This window comes from Pezoporus occidentalis, unplaced genomic scaffold (assembly GCF_034315485.1).
Source record: "Pezoporus occidentalis ecotype Australia unplaced genomic scaffold, CSIRO_AGI_Poc_V1 ctg28, whole genome shotgun sequence".
NCBI lineage: Eukaryota > Metazoa > Chordata > Aves > Psittaciformes > Psittacidae > Pezoporus > Pezoporus occidentalis.
The window spans coordinates 4,837,052-4,855,057 of NW_026914718.1; the positions used below are offsets into that span (position 1 = coordinate 4,837,052).

Consider the following 18,006-nt stretch of genomic DNA (forward strand, 5'->3'; position numbering starts at 1 on the left):
GAGTTTAGAGCTGTGGATTGTGGATATAACTGCAGATAACTGTTGTTAATAGAAAACTTGTTTTTTTTGCAAAGCAGTCTGATAGTGGCTAAAAATGGAAGATGTCTTTGCATATTTTGGAGTCCTAGCGTTATTCCTGGCAAAACATTTTCTGCTCACCCTTTCTGCTTCCATTGTGCTCACTCATCTGGGCTTGTGGTCCAGGTCAGGTTCTCACACTGATATCTTGAAGAAAGGTTTCTGCTTTCATGAAGAAACGTTTATCTCCCACTACACTAAAGCAGAAAATACGTGAATCCTTCAGCCATACTAGAGAGGAATCTCTGTGGGTCAGTAAAAATTAGATGGCGCATGTCCCAGTATCCTTGTGTGTGACTGGACTTCAGATTCAAAGCAAACTCTGCACCTGCTGACTTGCTGGTTGGAGTTGATCCCCACGAGAAACTCTTGAGCAGCTATGGAAAAAGTTGCATCAGTTTTCTAAGGCATATGAAATTGGATCCTCAGCTGGTGTAAGTCAGCACAGATCCGTTGCTGTCAATAGAATTACAGTGGTTTGTGTTAGCTGAAGAGCTCCCCATGGTATTTTTTTTTTTTTGATAACATTATTTTCCACATTGGCCCAACTTTTCAAACAGATGCACACTTTAATAAACGTGTATTCTTTCATGTGTGAGGGGTTTGTGCTCAAACTGGATATTGGCACATACCTCTGACTGCTTGGGCTGGTTTTAACATTATTGTTAAACATTTAGATAGGGCTCAAATTAAAGCCTTCAGGATGTTTCTGCCTAATTCAGATGTATATTTTCCCTGTGGTCAGGTAATTTTCTCACTCTATTCTACCTATCAGCTTTAATGGTAATCTTAGTTCTTAATGGCCTGCTTCATCTAGGTGGTGTATTACTGTATGTTAGGAGCATCAAACTCCCAAGAACTGGAATGATGCTAGGTGTGATGAATGACTAGAAATTTTTGTCACCGGAATTGTCTTCAGTTAACAGAATAGGATGTTAATGTAGTACACATCCTGGGGCCTGAGGCTTCCTTTGGTTAAGGTGATGACAGTTACCTTTGTTTTCAGTGGGTAATGGTTGGTCTTGTTAGTCTTTGTATTTAGGGAGGTCACCAGGATCACCAAGGTTTGTATTTCTAATCTACCTTCATGTATAACCAAGCAAACAACTTTCCAGAGATACAGGCTTAAAAAATTCCATTCCTTCCTGCATATAAAAAATGTCCTCCATGGAGCATGTACCAGAGCAAATACTAATACCAGAACTTCAGAACTTAAACGTGAGTTTTACTGTTGCCCATGTGATTGTCATGGTAATGAATTTTGGTTGCAAGGACCAATTTGCATGAAAGTTGGGCTCTCATGGCATTTGCATCTTTTGTTCTTTAATGCTGGAATGAGTATTACTGCGGGAGCATCATCAGTTGATATAAGACACCACTCCTACAAAACATGCAGCTTTTGTTGATTCAGTGCAGAGGGCTTCGGTAATGTTAAATGGTTATGATTTACATTTGAATGCTCTTGTTAAACAAGGTAAGGTACCCTTAAAAATAACAAAAAGACACAATGATCTTTCCTGTTTTTGTCAGAAGACTGCTGTCATCGCAGAGCAACATCTGCCTATCATACCAGTGTCACTTCATAAGCGTGTCTAATATCAGTGCTTCTCTTGATCTGGGCAACACGTTAATTGGCAAAGTTTGCAGGGAAATGTGTGCTTGAGTGACAGCTGTCTGAGGTGTGATGTGGAAGCTGGTATTTTCTCAGTAGCTCTGCTGTCTTCTGAAGGAGTCAGAGCTTGGATCAGAAATAGATTGAAAGCTGTTAGTTACGGGGTTTATGTAAAGCTATTAATCATGAAGAAACAAAGAAACTGCCATTGTTTCAACAGCTTCCAAAACACACCCTGTAGCAGAATCTGTATTAAAATGAATATTGAGTGTGCGAAACTTTTCAGTCATATAATGTGCAAGCTGGTTATTGAAGAGCCTGATGTAAATGTGGGTGCAAGGGAAAGAAAGTGGGAAAGATGACTGGGGAGGGCAGCTCGTGTGTTAACCCTTACTACACAGTGCAAGTTAATGAGGCCGAGACTTCAGAGTGCCCCTTGGAAGGTACCGGCTGTCCTGTAGACTGAAATAGTAAGCATGGGCTGCAGTTCTGCTGAGTTCCTGCCATTACTTACATGCAAACAAGATTTCTGCTGCACTCGCCAAGCTGACTCTGTTGCTGAGATGCTTGCACTGTGTTAGATAAGGGCTTGCTTTCCAGCATTTCCATTATAAACCCCTAAGTTCAGGGATTTATAACTAAACCATTAAAATGTGCTCCAGGCTGAAATATGTGGGGAAAGTCTTAGTGCTGGAGCAAGTAAAAACTCATTTTAAAATACGTGTGATCAAAAAGTGAAAAACAAACTGAAGAATCCTAATTTGTAGTAACTGACAAAACCCTGTGGTGCAGTTTGATCCCCAGTGGGACTTTGTAACTTGGGACCACTCTGGCTTTGTTTTGAATTGATTTTTACAGACTTTTGATTTTGTTCTGTGTGTATCCCAACCAAAGTGCACACAGTTTACTAAGATACATTTCTTTGCAAATTGTTCCTTTTACTCCTCTGTTGGACTCCTGTATTTACTGCTAGGCTCATAGCCAAGGTGGGGAAAACTGCTACAGAAAACTGCTAACAGAAATATTAACTCACAAAAGGCTGTATGAATAATAAGTTTGTGCTAGGGTGTGAAGTTAGCTTATTTTTGTGTCTCGTGTGATTTGATATCCTCAGATTTATCTGCTTTGGCAAAGTAATAATGGCTACAAATAAATATAGTGTTTACGTCATGGCCATGTTATTGGTATGACGCTGGAGTAATGAGGCCAGTGTCTCAGCCCACCTTGCTGCCCTGGTGCTGTGCCTTCTTGTCTTCTCACACATGCATCCCTGCCAGTTTTCTAGCGTCAAAGCAGTAAGACCCTGTTCCCTACCGTGTCAGCATGGGGGTTTAGGTCATCAACCCAAAAGCTGCTGCATGCACACAGGTTTCTATCAGGTGGTGCAAGGAATGTCTTTCTAAACACAGAATCCCAGACTGGTTTGGGTTGGAAGGGACCTTAAAGCTCATCCAATTCCAACCCCTCTGCCATGGCTGGGGACACCTTCCACTAGAGCAGCTTGCTCAAAGGTACTGGAGCTGCTCTAAGGTCTCCCCTTAAGGAGCCTTCTCTTCTCCAGGCTGAACCAGCCCAGCTCTCTCAGCCTGGCTTCAGAGCAGAGCTGCTCCAGCCCTCGCAGCATCTCCATGGCCTCCTCTGGACTCATTCCAACAGCTCCATGTCCCTTTTGTGCTGCTGCCCCAGAGCTGGATCAGGACTGCAGGCAGGGTCTCCCCAGAGCAGAGCAGAGAGGGACATTCCCTCCTTCAGCCTGCCAGACACAATCCTTTTGATGCAGCCCAGCACACGGTTTCTGGGCTCAAGCGTACACTGAAGCTGGCTCATGTTGAGCTTCTCCTTAATCAACACCCCTAGGTCCTTCTCCCCAGGGCTGCCATCAATCCATTGATAAACTGATCAAAATTAGTTCTGTGCTCCCCTTGGGGAGCCTCTGCCTGGGTTTGCAGGACATGAAAGCTGCCATGTCAGACTGCTGTTGGTGCACTGCCCTCCTGCACCCCAGCACCGGGAGTCACCAGCCCTCCCCAGTCCCAGCACTGCAGTAAAGCCTTGAACTCCAGCCCAGCAAGCACTCAAGTGAACGCCTCAGTGTAGGCACAGGAATCACCTAATGTGGGTATTTGCATGCTTACAATTAGGCAGTCACTTTAATGCTTTACTAGGCTGCCTGCTTCCACTCCACACTGCTTTATAAGTGAATCAAGTTTATTGTTAGAGTACTTCCTAAGAGGTGTTGACCAAACCCCCCCTGCTAACTTAACACAGCCCTCAGCTAAAGGCAGATCAGTTTTTTCACTGGATGTGGAGTATAGATACGATTTTTTTGCTTTATTTTCTGGAAAGTGCAGGGTATTTCTGTGAGGGCTGAATTAATACTTTTACAAGGCAAAGCTGCGCTGTGCAGCACTGCTTGGAGAGCATTAGGAGACTGTAATACTGTGTTCAGCCTTGCTTATTGACCGTTTGGCTTGTGAATTTTGTCAGTGACTAAAATGCCTTCCTCTTACGCACGTTTTGGCTCTAAACTGATGTTTTTAATGTTGCTTTAAAACAATGCAGTTATTGTATAGGGACTCCTTCAGTGCCTGACAGCAAGCACTTATTTTCAGTGTGATGTGTTTTGTCTAGTTTTTGACTCAGGAGCTTGTTCCAGTGTAATCTGATATTTCTTATTAACTTATTACTCTGCCTTAAAAAAATAAGCTAATTATAAACGCATGTAGGTTGTGGACTTGACTAACTTTATCAGGGTCACATAGTTATTGGGAACATACTTTAAAGCGATAGAAAGCAGAAATTATTATCTTAATAATGAGGTAACTTAAAACCAAGCTTGATAGATGAATAAATGAGAGGAAGTTCAGGCGTCCACTTTGATTCTTTCAGAAGAAGGGCCAGCTTCATCTAGGTCTCCTCTTTGGTTTTTTTTTCTTCCTATTAGTTCTCTCAGGGTTGGATGAGGGAAGTATTCAGCAGTCTGCAACCCCGTAAGGATCACATTTCCTGTTTAAACTTCCAGTTGGTTACTTGTCCTGCTGCTTGCTTTCAAGCTCACCATAAAATAGGTGTTAATCGTAATACCCATTTTTGGCCCTCTTCATTGGACTGATGTGCTCAGGGTCCCATTGAGATGTCAGGGTTCAAAAGAGGTTGTTAGGTATCAAGAAACACTGCCTGTACTATTTTAGTGGCCTGCAAATTGAGTGCTGAGTTGATTATATGAGACCTGATTCTAAAAAGTGATCAGGAGATGCCCTCCTCCTTTCCTAAATTCAGAGGGAATGGAGGGCCCTTCTTCACTGCTCATTTTCAGGTCAAGGAGGAAACAACATAGTGTAGTATCAGATATTGGAAGGGATGATTTCAGTGTATAGGTTTTTCTGAGGGTTTTGTTTTTCAGCAAGTAATGCTCTATCTGTAACAGCAGCATAAAATGTAAGGGTAGAATGGGCACATCTGGTAGTGCAGAAGACTAAAGGCAAAGACCTGAACTCGAAAGATTTTGTGTACTCCTCCATTCTGATAATTGTGGTCAGGTCCTAAGAGGAGGATACACTACAAGAAGGTAACCCATCCTTGGGGAGGATAGGCTGTCCTGGTGCTTGGAAGTATTGGAAGCAAAAGTACTGGAGATTGTAGTTAAGTGGGGACTCTTATGTCTTGGGATATTGTAATCTGATGTGAGTAACTGATTAAATACATGTTCATTCCGAGCAATGCACCCATGGTCTTTTATGCTTGCTAATAAAATTTCAGTCATCAAGTTAGGCTTTATTGTAGCCTGTAATAACTCATTCTGCCTGCTGCTATTTTCTAGTGTTGTTCCGGAGCGAGCCAGCGCTACCCTCACCCTGCTCTAAACCCAGTGATCTGCAAGTGCAATACAGTATTGCTTCATTAATTCTGCTGAGATTTCCCTCCTTTTTCCCCCCTTCTCGCCTCTCCCTGCAGTGGTTAATAGCATAAGGGATATTAAATGTCAATCCTCCTGTATCCCTTTGGAAGTTCCAGAAAGAGATGATTGAGTGGCTTATCACTGCAATCACTGTAATCAGTAAGTAATGACTTAACATCCTGCTGGATAACATAAGGTGGAATCAGGGGAAAACATTAGTTAGCAGCAGAAGCTTGCCACCTGGACAAGGTGGAGGTGAAATTTAGGGAATTATACACTTGGGAGTTTTTTTTTCCTGAAAAACAAAACCAAAAAATCCCCGGAACACCCAAACAACCATTTTACAATTGTATCTGGGTATTGAAATGGAGTAAGAAGTGATAATAATAACAACAAGGTTTAAAATGGGTCTCTGCAGTATGGCAACAGTACCAAGCTCTGTAGCTTGTGCTTTGCAGAAGTCTAGTATCAATGAGACCTCAAAAAATTCAGGCATTATAGCCCATAGCAGTGGGGAGGGGGAAGCAGCCAAGAGGTTTGATTTTTAGCAGGAAGAAAAGTGCTGGCAATTGAAGCTTCAGTGATATTGTTAGGCTTCCAGAACAGGGCTTGGAAATCTGCAAGTGGAGGAGCTGTGGGGAGTAGATCTTCTTCTTAAAGTCAATAAAAGGAATTCTTAAAAGTCCTTCTAATGGACTGAAAAGCAAGTGAGCCCTCTGGCAGGAGCAGCATTGGGCTTTACTCTTGGAGCTGTGTAAATTAAGGCAGCTGAAGTAATTAAATTACTTAACAGGTTTTCAAATGGCGTGCATCTTTTCTACATGTTTTCTGTTTCTTATCTGTCTCCAGTTAAAAGGAAATAATCAGGCATCAGTGTTGCATTTGGTTGTATCCCTGCTCTATATGTTTGCTTTTTCTCCTCTTTATTTTGTTTTCTCTTTCTCAGAAGATACAAAACCTCAGCTTCTGCTTACATAGACATTCTTATCAAATACATATGCCAGTAAGTGGGAGAAGTGTGCTTAGGGTGTGGTTTGTGATTATCTAAAGAAGGTACTGTATTAAAACTACACTCTCTGTATTCTTTCCAAGCCATAGCTCGTTATTTTGGAGTGAGGACAGGAGGGGAGGGAGAGGCATTCTTTTGCCATCCAGACGAAGAGGGAATGAGCTGGGTTTTTATTGCTGTGTTATTATCTTATTTCCCATTAAAAAGTCTTTGCCTTTGATGCATATTGCAAGTGGTCACAATTTAATTTGCAGCTCCTATTTTTGCTGGTAAGTCTGGCAGTTCAGAAAAACATTGATTTACTTATAAGTGTGATCTGGACCCAGTGATGAATGTGTCTTTCAGGCGTGCAGAGGCACTTTGGGAAGGAGAAGCACACAGAAATACTGGGTTTTGTTCAGATGATTGTAAAATTTGGCTTGTAAGGCTTTATGGGTCAGATTATATCAAAAAGCAGTTCCTAATCTTGTGCCTGCAGTCAGCTGGAGTCTTGCTACACAGAAGCTGTGTGTGCACATTCTTTGCACATGCCAACTGCTTAAACCATGCTGGTTTCCATTCATTTAGCACGCCTTTGCATGCATGTTCCACACGCAGCCAAATGGAAATGTGAAAACTTAAGTCCCACACATGCAATAGCTTAAAAATGCAGCCAGATACCGCAAACTAAGGGCGAAGGGGATATTTTTTCTGCTTAATGGAACAGATTTGTACTGATGGAGTGTCTCCTAAGAGGAGATGATAAATCGCTGAAACTTCAGTTATTGTTACAAACTGTGTGTGCTCTCTTGCTCTCTCTGTCCCTGTCGTGTGCTTGCTTCTCTCTTCTTTCCCAGCATAGTGGCTCATACGTAACAACAGAGGATTTTGTAGAAAAGTTCCTTATGGGCCTGACCAGCAGTGTTTTCCCCTCCTCCTGCTCTCTTTTCTTTCCTTCTGTCTCCTCTCTTTTCTTTCTTTTATTTTCCTGTCCTTCCCCCACCCTCCTTTTTGTTCTTTCTTTTAGTTTTCAGAAAGTTGAGTTCCATCCCAATTATTAAATCTTTGGAGACCATTCCCACATGGTTCTGTAAATGGTAGCTTCATCCTGAGTTCTTTCATCTCTTTTCCTGCTCTCCTGGCTTGACAGTTGAAAAGGTCTGACTGTGCCACACAATGGTTTGATTGGTTTCTCTAGGGGAGGCTTTACCCTGCCTCATCATTCGCCAGGCAGGTGGACCAGAAAGTCTCTTGATTCTTTTGTTGCCTCTCAAAGTCCGAGGTCTTTGACTGAATAAATCCTCCGTCATGGGATAATTTGCTAAAAGGAGACTGAAAGATGTGAGAGAAAAGCCTCACTACTTGGGTGCTGAATTAATGAAATAACTGGGCCTTGGAGTTTGCAATTGAAAAATCACCAGGAATGCAATGGGTGGAGACAGGCTTCAGAATGCAAGCCCGTTACTTCCCTGTAATAAACTATGAGAGCTTTAACTGATCTTGCTAAATACGCCGGCTCGCCTGGCCGCCTCCACTATTTGCATCTGTAGCCCTGTTCGGCGGGGGAAGCCCGAGCAGAATAAAAGCCGTTTTGGTGCAGTGCCTACTTAGTCATTAGATTATTACGAGGGGCTGGAAAGAATTCCATATGACAGAACTAGGGTTGAGTTAACACAGGACGAAAAGTAATTTACAGATAGGCTGTCCTCAGCCATCTTCGTAGCCCCTGATAAGGTTTCATTTCAGAATGGATAGGCGACATTTCCACTTACGGGCCCATTCTGCGACACCTGTGATAACAGCTTCTGGATCCTAATTGAAATTGGTTTCAAAATGGATTTTCACTTTTCTCTGTCTGTGGAAAATATTGAATGGACTCAGAGCTGCCACAGAGAATCCCAGACCTTGGAAAATGGAGCAAGAATCCAGGATCATCTTTCATAACTGTGTCGATGATATGACAGTTTTGTTATCTGTCTTATTAATGAAATCATTGATCACCTGATGAGGGAGATAATAAACTACAGTTTTGCTGCTCTTCAGGAAGCTCAATTAGATTTTTTTAAAAATAGAGATGGGGAAAACCAAGCCAAAACAATGAAGCGACCGTTGTCAAGGTCTGTTTTCAACTTCGTTCTTCTTGAAGATGTTTTAGATAGAAGAAGTCTGTAAAATGCTGACTGCATCTTGAGTTTATTGAAAGTAAAAAGGGAGGGGGAAAAAGCAAACCCGATGCTCACATGAAGACTTAGTTATTGTGGTTTTTTTGTTTTTAACAAACGGCACTGAGTAAATAACACTTAAGTCCTAGTAAGTGCCATGGAAACTCAGATGAACTGAGAAACAATGGAGCTCAATTTTAGCTGAAGTGGGATTAGTGATCCCAACTCTCTGAATGCCTCGACATGGACAAAGGCTGGCTCTAAGTGCAGCGAACGTTGCCGCGATGCTGGTTCTCCTGAAAATCATTTCTTCTTTAAAACAAGGCATCAGCCTTTAGTTGTTAAAGCTGCTCAGGCTCCCTGGAAAAATAAGTTCCCTTTTTTGTTGTTGTTGTTTCTCCACAGTAATGGACTTGAGAAGATTTCTCAATGCAAGCAAACATAATAAACCTCCTGCTCGGGATAAAATGTGCGCGCAGGCTTCAACAATAAAACCTGAAAGGATTTTGTGATGTGTTGTTTCCCTGCCTGCTTTCTAATTATTGGGCAAAGAGATAAATCTGTTGTTTGTGCTTGGTTGCTCTGGAATGCGTGCTGTATTCCTTGAGGAAGGTGGGAAGGGATTGTTTTTCTGAAGAGGGATGCCGGTGACTTCTCATATTTCACTGTGAATTGTATCCTAGGTGTTCCTTCAGTCCCTCTGTTGGGGTGGGTCAGTCTATCGCCCTTTTTAAGCTTGAAAGGGGAGCTTTGATCAAAGGTTTCAGTGATGTCACTGATCTCTGGTGATTGATTAGGAACAGAAGTTCTGGAGCATTTTGCATGTCCGCCTTTTCCTTATCACTTCAAATCCATTAGTGCCTTCCCATTAGGGTGGCTTTCAGTCGGGGGGAAAACAGCCCATGCACATGTGTGTGTATATGCATATATACATACATATATGTACAAGCCACCCATGTATATGCATATAGAGAAAGGGAGTAGGAAAGCGTACAGGCTTCATGGTCTGAGTTATAAATGTACTTTAACATGAAGAGAAACAGTTTTTATTGGTCTGTGTTGATTCAGGTGATACTAATTGCAAAACTCTTGGGTGTAATTCTTCTCTGTTCTTCTGCAGCTGCTCTCACAGGTTTAGATCCACTTAGGTCTGTGTCATCAGTGCATTTTGGGCTGGTTTCCTTCCACTTGCCGTAGTTCACCCGGAGAGGAATCATGCCCCTGCTTGTTATTTCTGTGCTTGTGATGCACTTTAAGATCCACTGTGTGTGTTAGTGGCTTAGAGATATTTCATAACTAGGGATTGAAAAATAAGTATTTTAAATGTATAATGTATGTTTCTTGGAAGTTCAGAATGAATGTTGAGCTTTTGAGAGAAAAGATCTTCTGTTCATAAAGGAGGAGCAGTCCTCTGACTCCTAGTGGTATGGGAGGTTGGGCAGTGGGGTCTCCTCATGTCCATAAGGGTGATGTGTGTGTGAACAAATGGCACAGGACTTGAGTCTGACTTCACTGTGGTGTAGATGAGGAAGATGGACTCCATTCCTAAATATCCCACTTCTGACAGCACACTGTGATTTATGCGAGGAACTTAAAAACTCAGCACAGGCTTTAAGAATCTTGAGTTAATGAATTACTGTGGTAAATGGAAGCTTTCAGTCTGTAGGATAATTCACAAATGTTAATGGTATTTTCATGTGTCTCCTTCCCCCTTTCTTTTCAGTAGGTCGGCTCATTTCTCCCCCTCTCTCTCTCTCAGATCTCCTTCACTCTCTCTTCTGCTGTTGTGCCTTTCACACCAGGAGATGACAAGTCTTGTGATTGCAGCAGAGGCAATTGAAAGAAAATAAAGGGAGTTCTTTTTCTCTGGTGCTGGCCCATGAACATACCGTAAAAATTGGATTAGACACACCTAGAGTTGGGATTGATTGCATCTTGAATGGGAAATTAGAACATCTGAAAAATTCCTGTTTGGATGGAACAGAAGCACAAGGAGGAAAAGTTGGATGGGAACCAGAGAAGAACTGTAAATCACTATTGAAGTTACTTCCTATGGTTTACCATTGGCTGTCACAGAAAATTGCCTTCGGCTTGTTTATAGCTAATTCCCTCTATAGAAAACTTCAATTTGTGGACTGGCCTCTGAACGGGATTGATAACTCTGTTTATAGACCAGGATGGGTATCTAAAGATAACAGATAATGCAAATGAGCCCTGATAAGCCAGGGAAGCAATTATGGCTCCAACTTGGTTGATGGATTTCAGAGTGCCTTTCCACAGATTACAGATTTACTGGGGTTTGCACTATAGTTTTCTTAGCGGTGTTGGAAAAACAAAACCAGAGTCATTTGAATAGAACTCAAAAGATGGAGCGGCTGATAGAACCCGCTTCCCTACCACTTGTAAACCTATGGAATCAGATTAAACAGGCAGTGCTCAGCCTTCTCTGGGAGGAACATGATTTGATAAAAATGGGTGTTTACTATTCAGTTTACAGTCTCATCTGAAGTGTGCAAACGTGGATGTCCTGTGGGAGTTTACAGCCCATTCCAACTTTAACTCAGATAAAATGCTCCTCATAAACTGCCTTCCTGCTTTCATTTTCAAATTGGTATTTCTGCTGGAGAGGAGGATGGAGGATGGACCCTGTGAGTGGTTCAAGGTACCTCTGATGTTTAAGCCCATAACCCTGGGCTGATTCCAGTGCTGACTGCAAGGTGTAGCTGAGCGGAGCAGGTTCAGGGGGCAGCTGCACCAAGTGGTGTGTTTCCCTCTCAAATCCATGAATTTTTCCATTGGAAGTGCCTGAGAAGCCACAGTTTCTCAGAGCCAGGTGGCTGCAGGGTGTCTTAAGTGGGCTGTAAAGGGCTTACTGCTTATCTGCCTCTAAACATCTGTTCAGGTACATTCTCCATTCATAGAATCGCAGAATGGTTTGGGTTGGAAGGGACCTTAAGATCAACCAGTTCCAACCCCCTGCCATGGGCAGGGACACCTTCCACTAGAGCAGGTTGCTCCAGCCCTGTCCAACCTGGCCTTGAACACTGCCAGGGATGGGGCAGCCACAGCTTCTCTGGGCACCCTGTGCCAGCACCTCACCACCCTCACAGGGAAGAGCTTCTGCCTAAGAGCTCATCTCAATCTCCCCTCTGTCAGGTTTAAGCCTGTCCCTACAGGCCCTTGTCCAAAGCCCCTCTCCAGGTTTCCTGTAGCCCTTTTAGGCACCTGGAGCTGCTCTAAGGTCTCCCCTTAAGGAGCCTTCTCCAGGCTGACCCAGCCCAGCTCTCTCAGCTTGGCTCCAGAGCAGAGCTGCTCCGGCCCTCAAAGCATCCTTATGGCCTCGCACTGAAAGGATCTGTAGCTTCTTTAACTAGTCCAAGCTTTAAATATTTAATCTTACGTGTTGCTTTCCAGCCTCCTCACTTAAGCCATTGTCTTTTAATTGGCCCTCTTCAGTTGGACATCTGGGGTCTTGACACCCTTGATCACTAAATTATAAGCTTCATTTGTGAAACTTGTGGTAAGTTCTCATGAAGCCATCTCAGGACCTACTCCTGGAAATGCGCTTTCCTTTGCAAGTGTTCTATTTGGAGGCTCCTCTGTGTGATCAGAAAAAAGGAAAAATGAGTAAGGTCTTAGTTCGTGTGTAGTTACAATAATTAGAGTGACTCCTTATAGTTTGAACTACTCCAGCTTTAAAATATTTGTTCTAGCTATCTATTACTATCAAACAAAAACTATTTTGTTTGCTGACATGATAGAGGCTGCCCATGTAAGAGCATAAACAATGTAAAAGTCCTGCTCTCAGCTTTGAACACTTCCTTTTGGTTGTTCAGAGGATAGGGGGAAGTAGGTGGGTTTTGCTGTTTAGATTCCCAAAGACCTTTTTCTTCAGCCTTTTAACTTTAATCAGGATTAAAGCCTTGCATACATTTCATTTGGCACTACAGGGTTGCTTTTTTTCTTCTCTGAGGAATAACCTTAGTATGAAGGCTACCAAAACATCTCAAGTAATAAACGTATTTCAAGGGACTGTGATTTATTGCTACGTTTAACTTCAAGGCTCAAAACAGATGCTAAAAATAAGCTTACCGTTAAATAATAATTATATCTGGACATGAAGTAAGAACTTCAATCAGAGATACCAAAAATTCCACCACGTATTTACAGGAGAGAGAAAGAGAATGAAAGAAGTTAAGAAAGGCAGGACCTAAAGTAAAAGGAAGGAAGAGGGGAAAGGGCGAGCTCTGTGCTCCTCTATGGTGCTCTCATTCAAACAGATTTCAGGTGAACTTTTTGGTTGTCATAGTTGCACTGAGAGCCTGTCAGAAAATGAGCATTTTGGCACTGCTGGATGTTGTTCATGGGATCAGTACTTCAGCTGCATAAGTGAAAGAGCCTGTATGCAGACACAGAGTCACTGATACAGAATAACTTAACATGAATGTCCATAATAGGTGAATCTGAGAAAAACATACTTCAGACTCCTTAATCATGGGGGACAATGTTGCCTTGAGACGTAACTGTTAGCCACAGAGGGAAAGCAGCAGGAGTTTTTTGTTTGAGTGTCTGAACGTAGTTTAGGCTGCTGCTTTTGTCTTTGTATTTGGCTGGGCATACTCTGTTGGGTTTACATCACTTGCCCTCTGAGACTTGTAGGCCCTTTGGGAAGGGAAGGCAGAACCTCAGCCCAGCGCAAGGACGTGGGCATAGTGTTGGCTGCTGACTTTGTACAGTCCCAGAGAAGTCAGACTTACTGGCCAGGCCTCTTGTATGTGTATATATGTGCTCAGCAGGGATGTGATGGGCATCCCTTGTATCTGCAGGTCTTTGGCATGGTCTGGCTGGTGCAGTATTGCCTTGTACACATGCTTCTGGATTTCCAGGAATCTTGGCTTCTGTGGAACCCAAATCCTTGGCAGCCTGGTTGTGAAAGCCCCCTGTCTTGCAGGATTAAACTTATTTTAATGTGGAACTTACCTAAGCAATGAGAAATTTAGAGGAATCTAAGGAAAATGCTTCATTTTGTCGTGCTTATGTTCTTGTTTTAGCAATAAAGAGCAGTGAAATTGCTTTTCCTTGTTTCTGCTGGAGGACGCAGAGGGCAGCAGCATGTGCATCTCAGTCTGTCAAGCTGCAATTGAGAGGGAGAGGGTTCAAAATTTAGCAACAGTTAATTCTTCTTCAAAATGTAGAGAGTCCATGAAGTTGGGTGGATGATAACTGAGTGAACACAAGCCATGAAGAGGTATGAAATGATCTCACTGAAAATCTGTTACCTGGCTTTCTGTTCCTTTTCTCCTGTAGATTTCCCTTTCACTCATGCTGGGGGTTAGGCAGAATCAGTTTCCAACCTGAAAAGTGGGACATAAAAGTGGACAGATGTTGCAAACAACATGGTGATATTGCTCCTTCATCTGTTCCCTTCTTCCAGAGAGGTCCATCCAGTCCAGTCTTCTCTTCAGAGGTCAGCAAAGAGTGTGAAGTTGGCTCTTGTGATTACTACCATGAGGTCCCAGTGATCCCAGTTTATTTCAAGGAACAGAATTGAAAGGGAGAGATGGAAGAGCTGGAAAGGGAAAAGGAGATTCCACTTAGGTTTTTTTTTAATATTATTTTTTTTAGCTGGTATCTGGTACAACATTTTGGTTTTAAAACCACTCAGAATGCCTCTGTTTCATAAGCACGTACTTCTTTTTGTTTCAGTGCTCGAGATGCCTGCGAGTGACTTAAAACTAAAACCGTGAAGGCAAGGGGAAAGGAGGAGGATGTTTTACATTGCAGTGTTTTAGGAAGTAAAAATTAGCCAACACTTATAGGTGTCTGTTGTTTCCCATTCTTTATTAAAATGCATGGGATGTGGATCAAATGACTTTATTCAGCTCTCAGCATTTCAGCTACGTTGGAATGGGGGCTGCAGGCAGTTGGATAAAGTCACTGGAAAGCTGCCCACTTTCACTGCTGCTTATACAAGCTTGCCTGTATCCTCTGGGGAATACTATTTTGTAATGTGTCGTATCAGATGAGTATCCCTGTCTTCCCTTTAGCCCTGGAATGCCAGAAGTAGGTAAGTGCTGGTGGTGATGATGATGAGGATGATGGCTGTCTCCTCTCTCTCCCCTCTTTCTGGGCTTAATGAGAGACAGTCTTTAAGAACCTTTGCCAAATAAGTGCTCTGTTTCAGTGTCATCTGAAAATAACATGCAGTGTACATTGCTCACAGTAAGTAGTAATGGTTGAGTTATAAATTATTTCGCAATTGCTGTGTTTTTGGGATAGCCTAAATGATAGTTAAGTGTATTGTGGAGCCAGCATAATGAAGGATGTGTAAGTGACTCCCTTGTTAGACCACCTTCTTGTTGGCTTTCAAAAAACAAGCCATCCCAGCTTCTTGATATGCCCGTATTTCATGTCTGCAGATGTATGTTCAGCTCTTGGCTGTGCCACAGTTGAGATGGGATTTGAGGTCTTGTCCTTAGTTCTGCTGGATAGGTGTTCTTGTCAAAAGGAAATTCCTGGGAATTTCACACTGTTGAGGCCAGCCCTATAAATTCACTACTGGGACAGATGACTGTAAGCAGTGCAGACTGGATCTTCTTGTCAGTGTCATGGTGGTGGCACTGGAAAGCATCTGTTTGTGGAGGCAGACCCTGAATCTCTCATTCAAATTCCTTACCGGAAGCTGCAGATGAGCACATGTTGGGTGCACCTACACGTGCTCCAGTTCACCACTGCACCCTTCTGCTTGGGTTACTTAATGCAGAACCATGAAGTCATGCTCTCAGAAGTCTGTACCAGTAGGTAGCAATCTAGCTTCATTATCAAGTGACCTAATTTTATGTCAAGAATTGCCCTCAGCTTCATAATAAACTCTTGCAATTGGGTACTCAGATGGATGATGCTGGTCATTTGCATTTTACAGTGCTTGTTTAGGGGTGGAATGCCCTGAGGACTCCTGTGAGGCTTGGAGTGAAAAGGATAATACATCCTATGGTACATTTCAGAGTAAAAAAACCCCAAACCGTTAAGGAATTTATGATCCATAGAGCCATTTAGCTTGAAGGTCCTCTCAGGCAGAGAGAGGGGTGCTCACTTGACAGAGTAAGTGAGACCTGCAGTGGAGCAGATCTGTTGAGGGCAGTGTGAAGAGGAGGCTGGGAAGCAGGTTAAATAACGACAGTGGTCGCTGAGCTGAGGTGACACAGGTGACCTCCTGGGTTATATGGCAATCACTTACCTGAATTCCTTGCTTGTCTCCCTAACTGATGGGGTCTATTCCTCTTCCTAGAGAAGTCCCTTTTATTCCTTTCCTGAAATACACTAAGGATGGAGGACATTTCATTGTGTAGCGCTTTACAAACTGGTATTAACCTAACCTTTTACTGTTAAATTAACTTGAAACAGTGGTTGCTTGAAGATAAGAACCTGACCTTAAAGTCTTATATCTGCATAATGTAAAGCGGTCTTTGGATGCTGATGGGTGTTACTTTCACAGGCTGGACTCGTGTGTTGGCAGGACTGGGACGTTATATGGCTTGTATGTAGAATGCTTGTTTACAAATGGAGTTACAGGTTGGATGAAACGAGAGGAGTATCTCTTGGCTTCTTTTCAGCGCAGATGTAAGAGGAGATTTCTCTCTCATGATTTACATGGTTGAATGAGTTAGAATAAAGCGGCAGGTGTCATTCCGAATGTGTGAGTCTGCACTGGCGGAAGCAATCCCTCATATGGCTTTTGCATATGCTCTGGGAGTTGCTGTTAAGTCAATATTTACTTCTCAGGGAGTAAATGCCAGAGTTGTGTCTGAAAGCTGCTACTGCTGCATCAGTAGAAGTTATTTGCTATGTCATCAAATATCCCATGGTGCAGATTCTGGGAGTTTTAGAAGTGTTGTGACTGGGAGCTTGTGGCCAGTAGCTGGGAACACAAAAGGTGTTTTTCAGCAACTCTGTACAACTGTCCAGATCACATATTTACAACTTGTTGCTCTCTAATACTTCACAGAAACAGCTTGTAAAGTGTTTCTCCTTCAGGATCTTCAACACCATCAAGGAAGGCGTATGTCAGTTGGCATCACTGAACTCATGGTTAGAAGTCTTATTTTGCTGGGTGAGGATGATGGGAGAGAGAATTTGGTTGATGACTTCTGGAGCTGTTTTAATCAGTAACCTTTACCTACAGACTACATTTGGTGTGGGTGGGACTCCCTCCCAGCAGAAAAGCCACAGGCTTCCCTGAGGATAACAAAGGTCTGTCTGATAGAAGGTAGGATGTATAAGATGCCTGCAGTGCAGTTTTGTCTGGATGCTAAAGAATACTGTAAAAATGCTCTTTTTTTTTTGTATGAGAGCACCATTACATTCCCAGGAGACCCACCTGTGCAGCAGTTATGCAGGCAGGTTCTCTGCAAGGGTGGGAGCAGGCAGTCTGCAGGTGCAGATGTCTGCTGCAGGCACATCAAAGTGGGCACAGGTGCCCTGCGTTTGAGTTCATGTATAAATGCATTACTCCTCCCTCTTTTTGCTTTCTGCAGAAGGTCATCATGGCTTTGAGTCGGGGGGGGGGGGAGTTATACAACATCTAACCTCTGACTGTTTCATGGAAAGCTTGAAAGTCTTCTGGGATAGAGGCTGCAGTGTGAGGCTGTCTGTGTCTTCTCCTGCTGCCTATAAAGCCAGGTGGAGTGTGACCTTCTTGGAAGCTGGAGATACCTGTGGAGTTTGAGGTCTGATCCACAGTTGATTGAGGTCAGTCCCATTCTAATAGACTTTGGCTGAGTCCCTGAGAGAACAGCACCAATTACCCTACAGAAAGGATGCTAACCCATTTTTCACGCTAGCTTCTCCTCTACAGAAGGAATCCAGAAGAGCATGACTCTTAATGACTGCAGCTTATAAGTAACTAGGCGTCATTCAGCACTTATTGAGCTTGTGATGTGTTGGCTGCTCTCCTGTAGCTTGGTGTCTTTGCTTAGTACCTCTCAGCACTTCCTTATGTAAAAGCTGGGAGTTAGATGAGAAGCTGAGCCCCCTGTTTGAATGCTTTAGCATCCTATGGAGGCTGGCTGCTGTTAACAGTCCCTTCTACACTGGGCTTTGCTATGGAACAACTGGTTAGGAAGTCTTGACTTTTTTTCTTCAGTGCTTGCATTTAGCTTGGGTGGATTTTGCACAGGGGGAGAATTTTTAGTGTATGGGTGATACACAGCAAAGATCTTAAGTAATTCAAACATTGCTTGTGCAAAGAGCACACTGAAATGTAGGAAAG

The 18,006-nt window shown here is 43.0% G+C and overlaps 1 protein-coding gene across 9 annotated transcripts in view; it reads left to right on the forward strand.

The window, feature by feature from the left end:
* GLI3 (GLI family zinc finger 3) overlaps positions 1-18,006 on the forward strand; it is a 209,048-nt gene that overhangs the window by 15,483 nt on the left and 175,559 nt on the right. For 2 of the 9 annotated variants that reach the window (XM_062625365.1, XM_062625366.1), the window contains exon 1: positions 17,309-17,486. The exons of 6 other annotated variants lie outside the window; for them this stretch is intronic. The gene's annotated coding sequence lies outside the window, so the exon portion shown is untranslated. Of the gene's footprint in view, positions 1-17,308; positions 17,487-18,006 lie in introns of those variants that run through there. One more of the 9 variants, XM_062625369.1, reaches the window with a different exon arrangement.